Genomic DNA, 20,069 nt, shown 5'->3' on the forward strand with positions numbered 1-20,069 from the left:
ATTTTTTTAATTATTATTTTTAACCATCACAGCACTGCGGTTTCCCAATATATTCTGAGGAAACAGTTTCTTTCAGTGTCCATTGGTTTACAATTAAACCTAATATTCCTTTCAATTTTTAAAAAAAAGTTATTATTCCTAATATTTGATTTCTCACTGATTAGAAATGTTATGTGAACTCTGTGTTCTGAGTGCAGAAGAAAAGAGTGAGCATGGACTATTTAAGTGTAGTATCATTTTTTGGTGTGGGCTTATTACATTTCTTTATACTTAGGGTGAATTCGTGTAAGATGTGCCCCCGAGATAAGAAGCCTACAATCCATATGACTCCTCTGTTTACCTCCTAACCACTAGATAAAGCCAGTTTTAATGATAAAAATATCTGACAATAGATGAAGTCCATTTTAATATTCGGTCTTTTCTTGGATGTTACCTGCCTTGTTAATCTTTAAGTAGCTCTGAAATAAATTTACTGGCCCAAGAATTCAAAATAAGTGGTTTTGATTTCAGTTGATGTAGCATTCTGACAGTACAAAAAGAGCTTTTTTAATTTACTAGTCTATTTATAAAGGTTTGTTCAGTTGTATTTTCTGCTTATGATGCTGATGTTGGCCCTGTGAGTTTTTATAGGCTTACTTGAATGTAGAAGTGCAATTCCTTCTTTCATTTAAGTACAAAAACAAATAAATTGTACGTTTTGGCCACATGAGGTCGCCATACTTCCGCTGGCTATTTTCAATGTCCCATGATTCCATGGGGCTTTCTGCTTTAAACCGGACCCGGAAGAGGTTTGTCCTCAGTGTAAATGCTGGTGTGTGGCGATGTTTGTGTGTGTGATTGTATGAGACTGTTTGGGTGAGTGAATGTGGGGTGTTAGCGTGCGTGTGTGTCTTTCTAAAAACCTACACAGTGATCTTATTTGATCTGATCAGAGTTTAGCTCCGCTCTGAGCAGAGATGATAGGAAAAACCGCTCTCGAGCCTCCGCGGCAATGAGCAGCCGGCGAGATTGAACCTTTCGGGGCCTCCACGCTTCGTGCTGTGGTCAGAGGTGATGATTCGATCAGATATACTAGTTCTGGGTGAGTTTGGGTTCATCTCAAACTTCACTGTGGACGATGAGTAGAGAGGCGATTCTGATCTTATCACAGCCGAGAAGCAGCGAGAGCCTCGGACGGAGAAATCTGGTCAGCGACCGTTTTGGGTGGGGGGTCGTGTCCCCTCACTGAATAGAAAACATTCTGTTTTCCCAGATATGCAGTAGAAAATATTCCCTCCTTTTATGAATATCACCGATGCTTATACGTGTTACGTGTTCTAAATTGTTTTTGAAGTTTCCTTTTGTGAAGAAAACTTATGAGACACCCCCTCCTAAATATTTACTTAGTTGCGCCCAGGCTTATTTCTCTGTTCAGTGTTTGGGGACAGTATAAAGGTTGGGAAGCCTCGTGTGGTAAAATAACATGGAAACAACCTGTAACTTTGCACATTTAAAGATAATATACAGACCAATATTTTGTCATATCAAAACTGTAAAATCGAACATTGGATTGCCAGACTTGCCACAATAAATTCTACTGCTTTTACAGGGTTCAAAGGTTGTGAAACATGGAGGAAAAATGGTTACATCCACTCGTAATCACGCTCACAAATTTTCTGAGGCTCCAACGTCACATTTGTTTAAAGATTTTGTGTTTTTTCAGTTTTTAAAGGTCAGTAATTAAACAACAACAATTTACTAAAGGCCTCAGTTGGAGCCATTTGATTATTTGGATTTGCTAGAAACTAACTTGTGTGCATCTCCTCACCTGGAAAACTTAAGCATAAAGCACCCCTTTCTAAATCTACACTTTGTTGTGCCCACTAGCTATCTGAACAAAGAGCAGTTTGGGTTCTTTCAGAACGTAACTGTAAGAATGCATTTCTCGGACCCTCATTTTTCATTAACTTTTTTGGGGGTCAGACAACCCGACGGCTACTTTTTCACTCCAAAGGAGAGCTAGCTTTTCAGTCCATTGGTGGTGACAAAAACAGGAATGTACAGTTTTGGGTGGAATAATTTTTTCATGCGACAAACACTTGAACAGAAAGTAGTATTTTGGGTGAAGTAAAGCTTTACAGCTGCAAGTTGCACCCTTTAACGATCGTCCAATTTGGCAGGGGGCAACAGACAAAGTTTCCTGGAGTGCCATCCTACAAGTATGGTTCTGAAAGTGCAGCCTGCTCTGCTGCAGACTCATAATATTGGACCCAGCTCTACAGTTTATGCCCCACCTTGTGTCCAGGTCACACTGCAGCACCCACAGGCATTAATCACATAACAAACTGACATGTCAGCCAAAATACAGCAATAAATGGGACATTAATACATCTACAGAAGTGCTTTTAGATTCTTTTCTTTGACTTTAATAAACATCTGCCGCATCCCACAGAAACACACTCTGAGGTGCATCCTGGACCTCATCTGAACATGATTGTTGAAGCCGATGGAACTGGCAGGTCCAGCTGTGGTGTGAGCCATCTGTCTGGGTCTGGCTGCAAAAACTGCTGTTCTGGGCAGAGGTGACCATGTAATCAGCAGAGCAGCACAGCCAATGGTTAATGCACTCTGACGCTGGCATGTTACTTTCAAAAGACAAGCAAGTAAAGTCAAATTGATGATATAAGATTAGCAGAGAGGGGACGCCTAGATGGCCCAGCTGACTGAGCGTCAGACCCATAAACAGGGACTGTAGTTCCCAATGCAGCGGCCTCAGTTTGATTCCAGCTCATGGCCCTTTGCTCTCGGTCTTCTCACTACTTTCCTGTCTGCCTCTCTACTATCCTGTCCAATGAATCCAAAAAAGAAGTAGGTGACTTATTGATGTTATGTAATAATGTGTCTCAGATCTCTTCCCCTTTTTCAATCAGTCAAAGTAGAGTGTCTGAACAATTTGACATCATTTCATCACCGAATAATTTGTTTAAAATTAGTTTGCTCTTTTTGCTCGAAAAAGTGTAATCATTTTTATTTTTCTTCTTTCGGGAATAGTCATGCCGTTTACTGCAACAGATAGAGGCGTTCTGTGCATTGAAGTACGCCCAAACTCAGTCAAATGTGAATGCGCAACATATATTTGTTCAAAAATTTCATAAACAAGCACCAACAGGAATGCAGATTTGGACGTGGCACAAGAAGTTTCAAGAAGGCTGTTTGTGTTGGAAAAAAAGGATCTGGACAGTCACATTAAACATTTTTAATAACTTTGGAACTTTATAAAATTACCATCCTCCTGAATTTTTCATCTGAAATTTGTAGAGTAAAACATTTTATGTCCAAAATAAATCCTATTAAGTGTAAAAGTATAATTTCTCCTGACCATAGGTTCATTAGTTCACTTACGTTGTGTGATAGTAATCACGCATTAACACTGATAACATAGCTCATTGTGTTAAAAAACATACACACAGTTCCAGCTTAAATGGAAGTTGTTTTACCAGGAAGTGTTACATTAGCAAAAAATGTTTCTGGGGATACTATATATTTGATTGTATTTATGTTATTTAAGGTATAAGAGACTTAGTAATGTAGTGATTAAGAGAGAAATCTATGTGAAGAACAATCAGTCGCTGTGGATGCTGAATGGGAAACCTTACAACTAGAAAACTATGGAGGATGAGGTCGAGGCTCTCTGTGTCTGAGTCAGCAACCTCCAGTTTCTGCCTCAGGTGTGTTTGTGTCGCTGCAATAAAATTCTGCACAAATGCTGAAGTATGCTGTGGAATGCCTCTCTGTCTCTTTGCTGTCACTGTGGTTGGTTTGTCCCTATAGGAAAAAAATTGCCAAGGTGTCCTAAATGAAGTTGCTGGAGGCATTAGAGGAGTACGAGTTCTGCTGGGAGCTCAAAAACTTCTGCAGTGAAGAACCAGAGCAGGAGGGAATATGTGTTTAAATCAAAATCTGTCAACATCTGTCAAAGCTGTTGTCACCACTTAAAGTTAACCAAACAAAATCACACTGCCACCTAATGAAAGAATGGGAAGGCAGCTTTTTCTCAGGCTCTTCATGTTTTTTGTCTGTTACAGGATGAACGTGAAGGTGAAATCTATTTGTGTCTCTGGAGGGGTCGCGTTCAAAATGACAGTAAAGTTCGTGAGGTAAGAGATAATTAAAGGTACTTCAGGTGTAATCACCTATAAAAACATATGCACATTGATTAATTTGTGCGGTTATGTCTTTTTTTCTGTGACCCTTTTGGTTTTCTATGTTTCATAAGAACATTTTTCTTACTTTTCATTTGCTGATGTATTGGGTCAGCAACATATTTAGGTGACAAGTTGCCTCTGTCACCAGCACAAGTCTACTTTTCTGTAAAATGTTGTGCAAGACAGAGGCTAAGCTTCCTGAAAAGGCTAAGCAGAGGTAGGAGAGAAACAAACATGATGTTAATCGTTGCTACAAGAAGAGGCATCTGGACACGATTGAGCTGCTTAAGAAGAAGAAACTGCGTGTGGTGAATGGTCGAGATTAAACAACGTGTACGAGAGAGAAATAAACACAGTATGCAGTCGGAGAGAAACTGAATTCTTTGACTGTTTGCTCTGTTTCTACTCCCCCAGTGGCAGCAGGACTATAAGACCACCCATATGGAGCTTCAGGGCATGAAGACGGAGCATGAAGAGGCCAAGAAGCAGCTTTCTGCCCTGAGGCAGGCTGATGCACTCATGCTGAGGAAAATCCAGCTGATTGACAAGCAGCTGCAGCCCTCTGAGGCACAAATAAAGGCAAAGGTGACAAAGCAAAAGGTAGTACTCTCTGATAGGTCTACACTGTTGTAGTTGAGTGTTAAAGAGCCCCTATTAGGCTTTATTTGGTTTTTCTCTTTACTTTAATGTGTGGTATTTGTCAAACCTCACACTACAGACTAGACAGATGTAACCTGGCAATAGCCAGATTAATAATTGTGTAGTACTTGATAGTATTCCACAATATCAATCTGGGACCGCTCCATGTAAATCCGTTCGGAGGAAAGAGGCACGGATTGGACAATGCAACAGTATGTCCCGCCTCTGACAGGTTTGTTTTTAGCCAATCGCGGGATCTTCACAGCGAGCGGAGCCAATTGGTAGATTAAAATCTTACCAAAACCCTAGGTAAAAAAGCACAAACATCTTTACCGTCCAGAAATGCGCAAAGCGCCTCTCGTTGTTCTTCCTTCAAAGAAGCGATAGGAGATTCAGCTAAAACTGACTTAATAGCAGCATCTACACGATCGTTGTCCTCCATTGCCATGTTTGTTTTGATCTACTGGCACTTGGTGTCGTCTTCACACCCGGATATCCCGCCCCACATACGAATACTGCTGCGTGATTGGCCCGTGCCAACTTGGCTCTGTACGAACAGTGAATGTGGGAGCGGAGCAAGATGGTTTCTTGAGAGATTTGTGAACTCCCAAATATCACGAGAAATCAACTTGCTGGCAAGGTTAAGACAGATGCACATCCAGCAAAGTCAGAATCCTGTTCATTCATAAAGGTCTAATCATCGTTCATTAATAACCTGTTGCACATGAGAACCTGATAGAAAAGTCACTGCACTCCAAACTGTCACCACACATGGAAAAGCACCACAATAAATGAACTCATGGATAAAACTAACACACGGAAGTTAGATCTCAGTACTGTCAGGGATTAATGCTATTATATGGGAAATTACTACATCAAAACAAAACAGTTATCAAAATTTAACTATCCGACCTCACACAACGTACCCCCAGGTCTTTTCATCCACAGGCCATGCGAGGCTGGGCGGAAAGGTGAACAAGTTTGACAGACAAAGCTAAGAAGCACAGCAGGTAACAGTACGAGCAGGCTGAGCAACCACTGCTGTGTTGACATCTCACCTAATGTCTCCTCAGGCCTCTGACAGAAGAGAGTCAGCGCCTTCCCACTCATCTAACTTATTTTAACACTTTTTTTTGGCAAATAGGAAGCAGATATCAGAGAACCACCAGGTGTCACTGGTTGTATGTATTTACTTTTTTGTGCACACTAAAGGTTTGTAAAGTTCATGCAATAGAGAGTGAGTTGAAACACCTCGTGTGAAGTCCAGGCTTCTCTTCTGTTATTTGTCGATGTCACCATGTAGCAGGTTTGGTGTACCCTTACAGGACGAGAGACTGCTTCATGATCAGCATTATTTCCTTTGATATACTTGCTTCTGCTGGAGTTACATGTCTGTCCCTCTGCTCATAGATCTGAAGTAATGAAACCAGATGACCAAATTACAGCAGACTTGACTTTTCTCATAGCGAGCTTTAAAGAAACAGGAGGCAAATGGGGTATTTTAGACAGAGGGTAAGAGGAGGCAACACAGCAATGCACAATATGAGAAAAGTAATGTGTTTTGAACATTAAAGCATGCAAACACATTCTAGTAGACCCCAAACATAAAATTGTAAACCTGTAAATGTGCACAATATGGGCTCTTTAAAGAAGACATGGGCAGTGATGTGTTACTTTATGCAATTTTTAATCACATATTGCTTTTTGAGTAATTGGAAACTGTTTAATTATACAATTAATTGCAAGACTAGCAACTTTCAGGAAGTCACTGAAACAGAGAAGCTGTGGGTTCTGAAGTGCAAACAGAATCAAGGTGATTTAGACTGAAAACAAAGAGGTGAAACTCTGAGGAAAAGTTTGCAGCTATTAAAGACGATCATTCATCATCTGCATGCGTTATATCAAGTACATTTAAATTATCCTGTGAGATCTGTATTTTCAGATTTATATGACGTAATCATACCATGTATGGTTACTGCTCATTTTGCCTTTATTGCACCATGGGGCAGAGTTTATCTGCAGCTGTGGTCTGCTCATAATTAATGGCACCTCTTGCCACACTCGTCTACAGATGGATGATATTAAACAGAAGCTGAGACTGAAGCAGATGGAGGAAGAAGACCTCCAGAAGTGAGTCAGCGATGCCAGATGAATCATCGATGACTCGACGGCAGAACTTGCCAAAGCTGGAGACCAACAAGACATGACCCCAAAGGTCAATCAGTCGATCGGAGGCGCATCCAGAGCTGAGACTAAAAGAGAGAAGTTTGACTTGTGCGAGGAGGAGAACAACTTCTCCGTTTTAAAGTGAGTACGCTCACACACAAAGTTTTCTCAAACAAAGATTTCCTTTTCACATTTACATTTCGCATTTTTCACTATCAAAGAACACAACAGACGACAAATTTACAGCATCAGCAGCATATGATTGATGGAGGATTATATTTTTTTCTATATATTGTCAGTGTTGGAGAGGAATCTCAGTATTATGAACTATATAATGAAGTGGAGAAGTTGCGAAGACACGAACACACGCTGCCCTCCAGTGGCTCAGACACAACAAACACTTCTTTGGTGGAAACCTCTATGGTGTTGGTGGGAATATGTCATATAAACCACCAAGTAGCATTTAAAAGCTGGTTTATAACACAGTATAACGTAGTAATAAGCAGATACGAGTGTGTACTCGTACATTTGAACAACCATAACTCTTAACTGAATGACAAACGAACACATTTGCTGTAATACAAATTTGTCTTTCTATAAGTTTTAGCTGTTGACGTGTGCTCTGCATTAACAATCACTTAAAGTATCTAGTAATCCATTTATGGAATGTTGTAAAAGGGTTGAAAGGTGTTACCACACAGAGTACATTTCCAAATAGCAGGATGACACAGCCAAGGGTTGACATTGTTTATTTTTTATTTAACTCTTGTTGATTCTTCACAAAATGCCAGAAGCGTATTCCTCAGATCGATGCGAGGCGTCACCGCTTTGCTGTAGAAAACCACGTCTCACTCCAAAACCTGTGGGTGTTTGTCTTTCAGCATGAAAACGACATAAAAAGGTTCATGATTGAGGTCAGAGGGGTTCATGCTGTCATTTTTACTGTCTATTTGTTGTTACAGCCAAATACAAGCCTAAGTCTGATCTTCTATCAGCTAAAAAGGTTTTGCTAACAGGGCGGTGTGCATGTTGTGAGACACATGTTCCATGCATAATCATTTTTATTTCAAATATTATGTTGATTTAAAAAATGTTCCCACAATTGCCAGAGACATCAATACAAAAACTAGAAAAGCACTCAGAGAGCGCAGACCTCCACCAAGGATATTGACATTCCCATGGAACATTGTATTCACATACATTTATGTACGATTTAGAAATTGAAGTATTGTATTTTCATGGAAACATAAGACATATATTTTCATGAACAATTTTATTCCATTCTTAATTAATCAACAGGGAGAGAGGAAAACAGGAAACCCATGCAGTAAAGGATCATGAGCTGGAATTGAACCTGTGTCTCTGACACAGTTCTGTTTGCAAATCACCTTCTTAACCAGTTGAGCTATGTGGACACCTTGTTCCGATTTGTTGGACGACATACTAACCTATGATGTTTTTGTCATATTTTGGACCACATGCTAAACCACATACTAAAAATTCAAAGTGATCCAGAATCCAGGATCCTTTCCGGGTTGCCACCAAAATTAAATCAGCTCTTCCTCTTACCATAGTCTACATCCCCTCAAAATGTCATCTGAATCTGAACAGGCGTTTTTGAGTTATCTTGCTAACAGACAGACAGACAGACAGACACACAAACGCCGGGTGTCACATAACCTCCTTGGCAGAGGTAATAATACTGAAAAGGAGGTTTAAATTTAATTTTAACTGGTTTATTTGAGATTGAATTTGGTCATCAGAGGGGTAGGACAGGAGAAAAATGTCATTTTAGGGGGAACTCCAGACTTATGTGGTATCTATGAAGTATTTTCAAACTTTCTTTTCTACTAGTGTTTTTTTTTTTAGATTTGGTCTCAGGACAAGTACATTACACATCAACTTTGTTGTATTCTGTATATGGATTATTTGAAATTTGATGGATGGGACATAAGATGTCCTCCAATTCTGGAATGACCCGTATGTAGTGAGGTTGTAAATGGACACCACCAATGAGATAAACTGATATAAAATTATACAAACATTTATGCCATTAAACTGCATTCTTTGATTTCATTTTAAAGTAGTTAAATCAGTTTCTGAATTAAATATGTTGTCCATTTGTCAAGTAAGTTAAATCTCACTTCTGTAGATTTTTTCTCCTCGTGTGTCCAGTCTGGATCTCTGAGTGAAAAGAAATTAGAATTACAAAATGCTTGGAGTTCAAATTTATTTTTTGTGTTTTCTGAATAGAAAAGACATCTGTGGTGACCTTCATCTTTCTGTCCATTGTCTAAAAAGTCTGCCTCGGGGCGTTTCACACAACAGAGGAGAGTTTCACCTTAAAGAGGGCATTTCACTGCCACAGTAAAAACTACAGTAACTCTGCAGTGAACCAGTCCTGTGGATGCTGAAGAGAAACCACAGCAGATGAAGGTGAGAACCAGACTCTTAAATAAAGCTGGCAGAAGAGCTCAAAGCTTTTCTTCAACTTTAGCATTTTATAAATCTGGTTTCTTGCTTTCCTTCCAGTGTGCTGTAGCTGGAGACATTTCACCTTCTTCCATTTGTATTGGTTAAGAGTTCCACTGAGGCCAGTGTTCAATATTAATCTTAATTATGTGAGTCTGAGTTAGGGAACATTGATGAACAGATTAAGGTCCCGCAGAAGGAAGCTGCCACACTGGATCACTGTGAGAATTAGCTATAGACAGAGAAGAAGCATCTCCTCGAACTAAAGAGTAAACAGAGACAACAGGAGAAAAACAAGTTCCAAACAGGATAAACAAATCAGCCTTTGAGAACAAAAACCAAACTGTTACTCAGTTTGTGATATATGATTGCGTGCAGCTTAATTAGAAAATCAATTCCATAATGAGGCATTAATTAGTTGGTTAATACTGACCTGAAGAAGCGATCAAACGCTGTCGTTCCCTGTTAGTCTGAGGTAAATGGAGCAAAGCCTTATTGACCCGAAGAAGGTTGAAAAGGAAACTGAGGAGAAAATTGTGGCTGTCAGTTCCAGAGGGTGACCGGAGTGACTGTGTTCAAATGAAAGTATGGATCAGTGAACTCAGAACCGAGGATCTGTTGTAACTCATTGCAGTTGTCAGCAGTGGTAGGATGACACTTAAGATCATTTAGGATATTATCCAACGGTCTGCTGTGTTCTGTTTACTCTCCTCTCTGTGTTTTTCAGTCTGTTTCTGCCTTTATTGCGCCTAAACTCCACCTTCTAGCAAACACAATGTCACAGTTTTTCTGATATAATAGATTTTAAAGGTATACCTCTTTCCTGGTGTGCTGTTTTGCACTCACAAAACAAAGCACAGGCCTGTTGAAAAGAGCTAACGGTGTCGATGGGATGTTAGTATTAATATCTGAAGAGAATGTTATCCTTACAATCCAGTCTAGAAGCTGCTGTGGACCTGTTGAGTGTGAAATATTATTATTAGTTGATGGTTCTTGTTTATGTTTATGCAAACTGGCTGACATGCTGGATCCTGATCAAGGCCGTGTTGAATAAGAAGAGCAGATAATGACACAATTCCATTTGCACTCAAAGGGGTTAACTTTATAAAGCTAATCCTTCGAAATTCTATTCATTCGAGCCTTCTCCAGCTTAGAATCACGGAAACGTCAAACATAACGACTTTTATTTTATTCCGGAACTGTGAATGTCTGTAAATATCAAGTAAAGTGTCAGTGAAGTTATACATTTATACATTTACGTGGGTTGCACAAATGATTATGCTACCATTTAAAAAGCTACCTTTCAGCAAGGACAGTATGATTAGATCTTACAAGACATTTGATTATTTTTATTGCTAATTTATGCTCAGAATTTTATTCGTCTAGCTTCTCCACTTTCCTCAGTGTGTATTATTTGCTTTAATTATCTAGTATTTGATGGTTGTTGGTGAGTACAACGGGAGAGAGCAGGAGATTAAAGATGAGAGGTGGTGATTATATTACAGTCAAGGAAAGAAATGATTAGACCACCCTTGTTTTCTTCAATTTCTTGTTCATTTTAATGCCTGGTACAACTAAAGGTGCATTTATTTGGACTAATACAATGATTAAAAAAAAAAATGCTCATTAGAGTTTAAGAGCTGATATGTAGACATTTTCTGTGGTTTTCTTGATAACCAAAATCATTTAAGTTCTTGCATCAATAGCTATGGCATTCTACAACCAAAAACACAGGAGTTAGTACTTCATTACACAACCATTGTTCTGGTGACTGCAGCCTTGAGTTTGAAAACATACAAAACTCTAAAAATTACGTCAAAAATATTTTATAGAACTTAATTTTGGGTTGAAAATAACAAATAGGTTAACAAAATCTGAGCAAGAGGAGCTACAGCCTTATTTGAGATGGTCGGACTGACTGCTGGATGTGTAAATGAGCATCTGTTTGCAACAGGTTCTCTATATGTTTGTTTACAGCTTGTGGCTCTCAAGTGACCACAAAGTAATTTTATTGGCAAGTTAAAGTGTTTCAAGAGAGAGAGAGAGAATGTATCTACTGTGTTGTTTATGCACACACGAGAGTCTGCGTCCTTTATTTCCCATTTTCCACTCCTGCTGTGTTCGTCTTTGGCTGCTGCAGAATCTTGAGCATGCAGAGGAACGAGGTGAGAAGACTTTCATCAGATGGCGTCTCCAAAGAAAAGAAATCACAATAAATCATTTGGCGTGCTGGGTTCACGCGGTTTCCAGTTCAGAAGTTCACAAAGTGTTCGTAGTTCTATTTCAACAGTTGATATGCACATTTATACATTTTGATGAAACTTTTTGCCCTTTCAGTTTTCATATGAGTTTGTTTATGTTTACTTTGAAAAACACAAGAAAAAGGCGCTGGAATACTTTATTATTTTGCAGGGCTTGTTATGTAGCAGTTAGAAACGGAAGGTGTTGATGCTTCGTGCTGAGTTAAAGGTCCCATATTAGCTATTTTTCAGTCACGTCATATAGGTCTCAGAAGCCCAAAAACATAGTATTTAAGTTTGTTCGCCTCAAAATCATCCTTTGTTCGGAGTTTCAGTGGTCGAAAAATTCACTCTCACCAGCTCTCCTCAGAACAGGCTGTTTCTGGGCCTGCTTCCAGGTATGCAAATGAACGCATCTGTCCGCGCCCACTCCCCCTCCCCTCTTTGGGAGAGGACGCGCTCAGTGCTACATTGGTGTCAGAAGTAGGATGGCGCTCGCCCGACTGCAGATTGAGGAAGAACTGAGGGAGCTCCAACAAGCTGTCACTGAGGGACTGAGCCGCCTCTTGGGAGCAAACCCAAGAGGAAAAGAGCTGGCCAGCAGATAGTTCGCTCCCGTAATCCCGACAGCTCCACCACACCAGAACCCGCCGCCCCTTGACGAAACGGGGGCCACCACAGGCAGCAGCCGCTAGCAGGAGAGATGCTCCGGCGGTCGGCCGCTGGCAGCCGGCCCGCCAGAGCATTTGCCCAGCTGCCGGAGCATCTCCCCAGCTGCGGCAGCCAGCCAGGTGTTCTGGAGTGGCGGTTCCCTCACAGCGCCACTCTTCTCTCGTTTCCCGGAGCTCGGCTTCTCCGGTGCGGGCAGTCTCGTGCGAAAGTGACTAGGCTCATGGCACCGGGTAGCAAGCCGTCTGGAGAGCTGCGCGAAGTAGGCGGCTCGTCTCTCGCTCCTCTTCTTCCCGGGCCACACTCAGCCATCCTGATGTGCGGTTTGAAACGCAGAAGTCGTGGGGGGCCGGGATGTGAGCGCGCGTTCCGCTCTTCTCGGCTTCTCGTAGGGCTTCGCTGAGTGTTTGCTTTCTGCACAGTAGCGGCGGCAGCGCGCCGGGCAGCTCCCACTGTCGGCTGCTGGTGGCCGGCGACTGGCTGCCGGCGGCTGGGGAGATGAGGTTGAAATTGTTTTTCATTCATATTTATTGTTATATAACTGATATAGTATCTTAGTCTCCAGGTTCAGCGCTATCTCTCAGCCCCATACCTGCCCAGAAGAGATGACCCGTTGGATTTCTGGAACCGACATGCAGCTGTATTCCTCATCTTTTTGAGCTGGCCAAGACATATCTCTCCACTCCTGCCACATCAGTCCCGTGTGAGAGAATCTTCTCAAAAGCAGGAGAGATATTAAACAAGAGAAGAACCGTCTCAGTCCAAGCACTGTTGAACAAGATCGTCTTTCTGAATAAAAATGCTTAAATGTCACAAGCATGCCCTACAAATACTGACAAATGTCTATATTGTACACAAGCATGCCCTACAAATACTGATAGATTGAAACAATATATCCTTTCATACAAATAATACTACAAACCCTAACGAAACAAAACATAACAAGTTAAGTGACAACAAGATACACAAAAACACTCTACTGCAGTGTTGCCAATTTGGTGACCCTCTGCAAAATCTGGCAACTTTCCAAATCATCTTGGCGTCTGTGTTGTCAAAAGCGGATGACTGCTCAATCGCAAATGTGCCAATATGTCTCTTTTGGGTCACTTTCTCGTCTCGAGATAATGAGGACTGTTGCAGGTAGAGCTACTAATTCCACTCCACATCAGTCTTTTGAGTAATGTGATATTCTAACATGTAACAAGAGATGAGGAAACTTGATTTATGAAATGTGGACTGAGACAAAGCATTTGAGCCATGAAGTTATTTTGAGAAGTGACGGCCTATTTCAAAGGCAAAATTAAAATCACACAAACCAAGAAATCAACAGGAGACAGTTAATTTGTATTACTAAAGATATTTAGAGTGTTTTTACTCACTTTTTCTCTCTCCCCCTATGTTTTTTTCTTCTCCTACACCTTAAATTACAATTTGGAGTGGAACACTGCTGTACTAGCCTAGCCGCGCTAGACAACCCACGCAGTAATTTAAATTCTCAGCCAGGGAGGGTCTAGTTACCCCTCCATAAGGCTCGAGGCTGGATTCTCCTAAAACTGGCCGGACCAATCACCATGAAGTGTAGAGTCAGAAGGCGGGCGTAACTAAGTGACGACAGAGGCACGACGATTCTGACACAAACAACCGGAAACAACTAGCCTAGCCGCGCTAGACAACCCACGGCAACGAATTTAATTCTCTGCAGGGTTCGCACAACAAAAAACGACAACAGTCGTTGAGCTCCATTAGCACCGACTCTGAATAATCTTTCTGTTAACATGTCTGTAATATACTTGAGCTTCACCCATTGACTGTATAAATAAGGCTTCACCGAACTCCCGCATCCTCTGATTTCCAGCGCTCTGGGAGCCTATTCATTGCGCTGATTGGTTGTATACCTACCCAATTGCTGCAGAGGGATTTGATAGACAACCTTTTAGCCCGCCTCCCTCCCTGTCTAGCGTCCCTAGACCCTTGTGCCTTCAGAACATGGGTCTAGCTGGCTAGGCTACTGCTGTACTGTTTGAGCGTGTTATTTTGAGATTGGCCACCAGATGTCGCTGTGGAGAGATGTTTCGAACGTTCCATAGGATCGATTCTTTTTCTGAATCAATTGTTCCAAATGATTCGGTCGCTTGATCGTTCCATTTTTGCCATACCTAGTGGAAGGTTCAGCCGGTCTTTATTGCAGCAGGTGTGATCATGGCAATGAGTTTTAGCTGTCCGGGTCTCATGGGGAGGCTAATCACCTGAGTGGAAACAGCTGAGAGCCGCGCTCCACTCAGGTGCAGCGCTGGGGAGAGAGAAGGGAGAGAGAGAGGAGAGCAGAGCCACAGAGCAAAGTAGACAGCGGAGATAGATAGAATGGATTGTTTGGATGCCAGATGAGAAGGACAGGGGGTGAGAAGGGAGCTCTGACAGGTGAACTCATTGTGGTTGAACAGTGAGGCATTAAAAGATGACTCAGTGAGCACAGCAGAACCAGTCACCTCCCAGTGTTTGCCCACAGCAGAGAGAAGCCACACCTCCAGCAGCACCTGAGGGTTCAGGTCGAGCCTCCGATCCTCCATCAGTTCGGCTCCGACAGCAGCCAGGATGCCTCGAGGCCTCATCACACACCTCAGCCACTTTGTGCTGGGCCTGGTTTTGGTACACGCTTCTGCGGATTTGCCCATGTGCAAAGAGGTGAGGAGATTTAGATCATTGACAGCCACTGACACACTATCGGTCTTAAAATGACTGTTTCTTAATGTAACTAAATCATGTGTGTGTTGAAGTGTAAATTGCCTTGAAATGTCATAAAAGCAACAAAATATGAAAGTTGTTCTGGGAGAAAGGTGTAACCAGCTGTGTCATGTGTACATTGTGTACCTGTAGGAATGATGAGTGCATATTTTGTAAGGTATTTGTCTTTAATCAGCTTCGTCAAGGTGCAGAAGCGTCTGATAGTGCAAGAAAAACCTGCTCAAACTGTGTGAAGCATAAACTTCTTTAAAATTAAACTATTTTCTTGAGGCAGTATAGAATTTTCACAGTCCAGCAGTGGTTTATTTTAGCATTTACTGCACATACTGTTTCCCATCTGCTCCCGTCAGTCACTTATTTTACTAAAACTTCCATATGTCGCATTGTCTGCTGCTTCACTTGTCTTTATCTGTTTTCAATTTGACTACAGCAGCAGTGCCTTAAGATAATACCCAAAATAATTCTTTTTTTTCTTCTCACCATACTTTACACCTTCCTTCAGAGTGTGTGACCTGTTAAGTTTATTGAGCTAATGAAGGTTAATTTAAGGAACTAGTGCTGGTAGATGCTACGTTCAGGTGTTTTCATGCTTTGAGGCCCAGCGGTCATGATGTCCCGTTGCCTTGGTTTCCTCATGTTGGTTTAAAGGAGGCGATTAAGCTGCAGGACATCTCCAGCTTGATGCATTTTTACATCAGGTCCTCCCACTTGGACCATTCGATACCCTTCAACCTCTTCATGCTAATTGTGTTGGCAGCCTCTAGATTGTAAAAAAACAGCGAGAAGGACGGTGGTGAAGTGCGTTGCGTCTGCTGTGTTTCCTGTTAACTATTAACTACCACTAGGCTCGGTGTTGGGGTTTTGGATTGTTTGCTGCTGAGCTGACCTGGTTCTCAGAATACTAAATGCGCCTGCTGGTATGACCAATCTTAAGCATTACGAGGACTGCCGGATATTCTGAGAACTTAATTGTCAAGGATATTGTCTAGACCTTTATTCTTAGTCAGTTATTCGGGCGGGACGAGTGTTTGTCAGTGTCTCAAAGTGTGACGATGGACAAACAGCCCCTGAGCTCCTGCCGTCCCAAAAGTTCTGCGACAGCAACACTGGAATTAAAGTTTACCAAAGGATCGGACAAATCAGCATTTCTGCCCCCTCCAGCTAAGTAAATAAGGCCTGAAGGCACCAGAAAGGCTGCAGCACATCCTTGACATGTGAGATTAAAAACAACCGTTCAGAAAAGCCTCCTGGGCAAATAATGGCCTCACCTTTTGATTTGTAAAAGAGGCTGGCTGGGTTTGGGGAGAAAATTCCAAAAGCATAAAACAGTCTGGATGATCTGTGCTCGGTCATATGCGTCACTTATACAATAATAATAAAATAAGTTTATTCTATATGGCACTCTTAAGAACAGCGTTCACAAGACAATGGCCAATTAAAACATGCAACCACAGAGACAATCAAATAAGATATAGGTGACAAGTCACAATGTGAGAGCTGTCAGTTAAATAAATAGTAAAAATGACAAGAAATTAAATGAATAAATTGGCTAGATTAGCACGCAAATCAATCAAGAGAACTAGGCAGTTTGAAAATTAAGAACAAGATTGACGGTTAAAATTAAAAGAAAGAATTAGATTGACAACATCACACCAAAGAACCAGGCTAAAAGTGAAATAAAACAAGAGAGAAGATCTAAAATAAACAGGACATAACACAGAATGAAGCATTAAACATTATGTAATAAATTAATTGAAGATGAATCTGTAACATTTTTGATGTCTGATTACACATTTTATGCATTTTTTTGGTTCCATCCAGTTTCCCAAACTTCATGTTTTTGCTTTTTAGTGTCACACATGATTACTTGAATATATCTTATTTCTGGGCTGTCGGTCACACAAAACCAGACATTTTGTAGCATCACTGTGAGAAATCACAACAAGCATTGGCAGATTAATTGGAAAATATTCAGTATTTGAATCCTCCTTTCTTTCTGTGTCAGTGTAGTTTTCATATGTGCATATTTTACTGTCTGCGCTGTGTGAAAGTCACACCTGTGTTTTTTTGCCTGCAGTCAGATTATCACTTTGAGTACACAGAGTGTGACGTACTCGGCTCGAGATGGAGGGTGGCAGTTTCCAACAAAGCCGACACATGCACGGGCCTCCCCAGATCCAGTCAAAGGCACGCAGTGCAGTAGGTGTCCTACTTTCTTATCTTGTTTTAATCCGATCTGTGTTCACAACTTTTAGTGGCAAATAATGAAGTCTATGCCCTTTACAGCTGCGTGCGGAAATATTCAACCCCCCTTGACATTTGACATTCTGGGCAAAATTAGCAACATTACAACTGCAGGCGATTATTAAATATATAAGGGTGAACAGTTTTACCAAAAGAAAAAAATTAAGATTTAATTCATAATCCAGGAGAATTAAATGGTGACACATGCTAAAGATTGAGCAATTCTCATGTCTATAAAGTGGGTACTCTTTGTGTCAATACTCCCCATATGCCTCTTGCAAGCAACATGGTTAAGACCAGAGAGATGCCGCTGAAGTTTAGAGAGCAGCATAGTTGCTTTGGCAAGAAAGGAAATGATACAAGAAGATATTCAAGCTCTTGAATGTTCCAGAGACACTGTTGAAAGCATCACTTGTAAGTTCAAAGCCACTGGTACTGTGGCTACACTACATGGTCGTGGTGGATAAAAGAAGCTGTCGGCAAGCACATAAGATTCCTGCAGAGACAGATGGACAAGAACCCTCGGCTTACTGCCCAAAGACCCTGCAGGAAGATTTAGCTAAAAGAGGAACTGATGTTTTCTGTGATAGAGAACGCCACACACTCCATTGGGAATGGAAAGGGATTAGATGCCAGCTCTTTAGGATGCGATACCACCTCGAAGCCAAACATCATAAAAAAAATGCATCTCCAGTATGCTAAATGCCAAGCCTATCAAAGCACACAGAAGTCTGGGAGACTGTTCTATGGACCGAATGAGGCAACTATAGCGCTTTGTCCTGCAGATCAGAAGTATGTTTGGCACAGGAAAGAACGAGGCATATGAGGAGAAGATACACCCTGCCCTCGTGTGGAATCTCCAACGTGTTGAAGGCATCATGGATTCAGGTAAGTACCTGTCAGGGTCCTCTCCTCACCCTATTCCTGCCTGGCATCCCAAATACCCCATCCTATCTGTCTCCCTCCTTTGTCTCTCCCTCTCTCGCTCTCCTCTCCATCTCCCTCCCTTTTCTCTCCCTCTCTTGCTCTCCTCTCCCTCTGCACCCTCCTCAGCGCTGCACCTGAGTGGAGTGTGGCTTTACAGCTGCCTTAACTCAGGTGGTTACCCACCTCTCCCAGGATCCGGGCAGCTGTGGCTTGTCAACCGATTACACACAACCTGCAATAAAAGACCGGCTCATCCTCCCACACACTGCCAGATTGTGAAACTAGACTCTGCAGTCAGTTACTCTCTCGCCACACTGTTTCTCTCTGCGTTCTCAAGAGATAAGTAATTCTAACATGCTCTTCTGCTCTCTTCTCCATTAGAAGACCTAGCTGCCCGGAACCCCATCTGATCTGCTGGTCTCCCCGAAATCCTCCAAACCCCTCCTGGACTCTGTTGGCACAAGCCTTCCCCCTTGGACCCCCCTACTCGGCTCATTTCCCGGATTCCCCAGCCATTCCCCGGGCTTCGACCCCACCTCTGGCCCTCCACCCGACCCCTCTTTCCCCTCCGGCCGCCCCTCTTCGACGTTTCTCCCCCACGGCCCCCCGGAGCGGCAGCGTCTGACGTCCTCACCCCCCACCCCCCCACCCCCCACACACCGTTCTTGCCCTCGTCTGCCTCCAGGAATATCCATCCACCACCACCACCCGCCGCACTCTTGGTTCCTCTCAAAGAAAATCACTTCATTTCACCCAGCCTTGGTGGTGTGCTCTCTGCTTGGGTCCGACACCCCCCCTCCCCCCCCCCCCCCCACCCCCCCCAGAACCTTGACAGTACCAGGATATTCTGACCAAGAACGTCACTCGGCGTCCATGAAAAGTTGACGCTTGGGCATAATTGGCATTTCAGCAAAATAATGACCCCAAACACATCAAAATCAACAAAGGCTTGGATAGCAGAAAAAAGCCCGGAAGGTTCTTGAAGTGGGCCTGCACAATCTAAAGACTAAACCCAGTCAAGAATCTGTGGTGGGATCTGAAGAACGCTGTCTCACCATGTAGACCGAAGAACACTGGAGACCATTGCCCATGAGGAATGGTCTAAAATTCCCAAGTTGCGCTGCCAGAAGCTGTTAGAGACGATACCTCCCGTCTACAGCGGTCATTGAAGCAAAAGGGTGCTGAAGATACGGCCTCATAGGGGGTTGAATAATGTTGCATGCAACGTGTATATCTCCATGAGGCCTTTACAATGTGATTCTTTGTCCGTTTCTGCCATTTCTTGTGTTTTGCCCTCTCACAGCCTTCTCCTGTAACAGTGGGGAGTTCCTTGACATGCAGTCACAGCAGTGCCAGAAGTGCGCTGCAGGCACCTACTCCCTGGGCACTGGTGTGGCCTTCGAAGAGTGGGACGATCTGCCGGGCAGGTTTTGTCACTCAGGGGATGACAATGTACGAGGGGAACGCCCACGTAGACTGCTCGAAGTTAGTCCATACTCTACCTCACCTGCTTATTCTAAAAGTTGTTTTGTTTTCTTTTGTTTTGGTTTAACTGATTTCTATCTGTTTCTGCGCTGATGTTTTTGCAGCTCGACCTGGACACCAAAGGGCGACTACATAGCCTCCAACACAGACGAGTGCACTGCAGTGCTGTTCTACGCTGTGAGCCTGAAGAAACCTGGAGTTCTGGCCTTTGGAGTATTTCTACCCTGATAACAACATCTACTTTGAGTTCTTGTAAGTGTGACTGGTGCAGACAAGATGGCTGTTTTTGTAGGTGAGGGTT

At 42.4% G+C, this 20,069-nt stretch overlaps 1 non-coding gene and 1 pseudogene across 1 annotated transcript; both read left to right on the forward strand.

The window, feature by feature from the left end:
- Positions 1 to 774: 774 nt before the first annotated feature.
- On the forward strand, positions 775 to 1,144 carry LOC127534608 (small Cajal body-specific RNA 2). The gene has a single exon (XR_007942851.1). It is a non-coding gene; the product is annotated as a small Cajal body-specific RNA 2 (non-coding RNA).
- Positions 780 to 20,024, forward strand: LOC127534496 (endosome/lysosome-associated apoptosis and autophagy regulator 1-like; annotated as a pseudogene).
- Positions 20,025 to 20,069: the final 45 nt, after the last annotated feature.

This window comes from Acanthochromis polyacanthus, chromosome 6 (assembly GCF_021347895.1).
Source record: "Acanthochromis polyacanthus isolate Apoly-LR-REF ecotype Palm Island chromosome 6, KAUST_Apoly_ChrSc, whole genome shotgun sequence".
NCBI lineage: Eukaryota > Metazoa > Chordata > Actinopteri > Pomacentridae > Acanthochromis > Acanthochromis polyacanthus.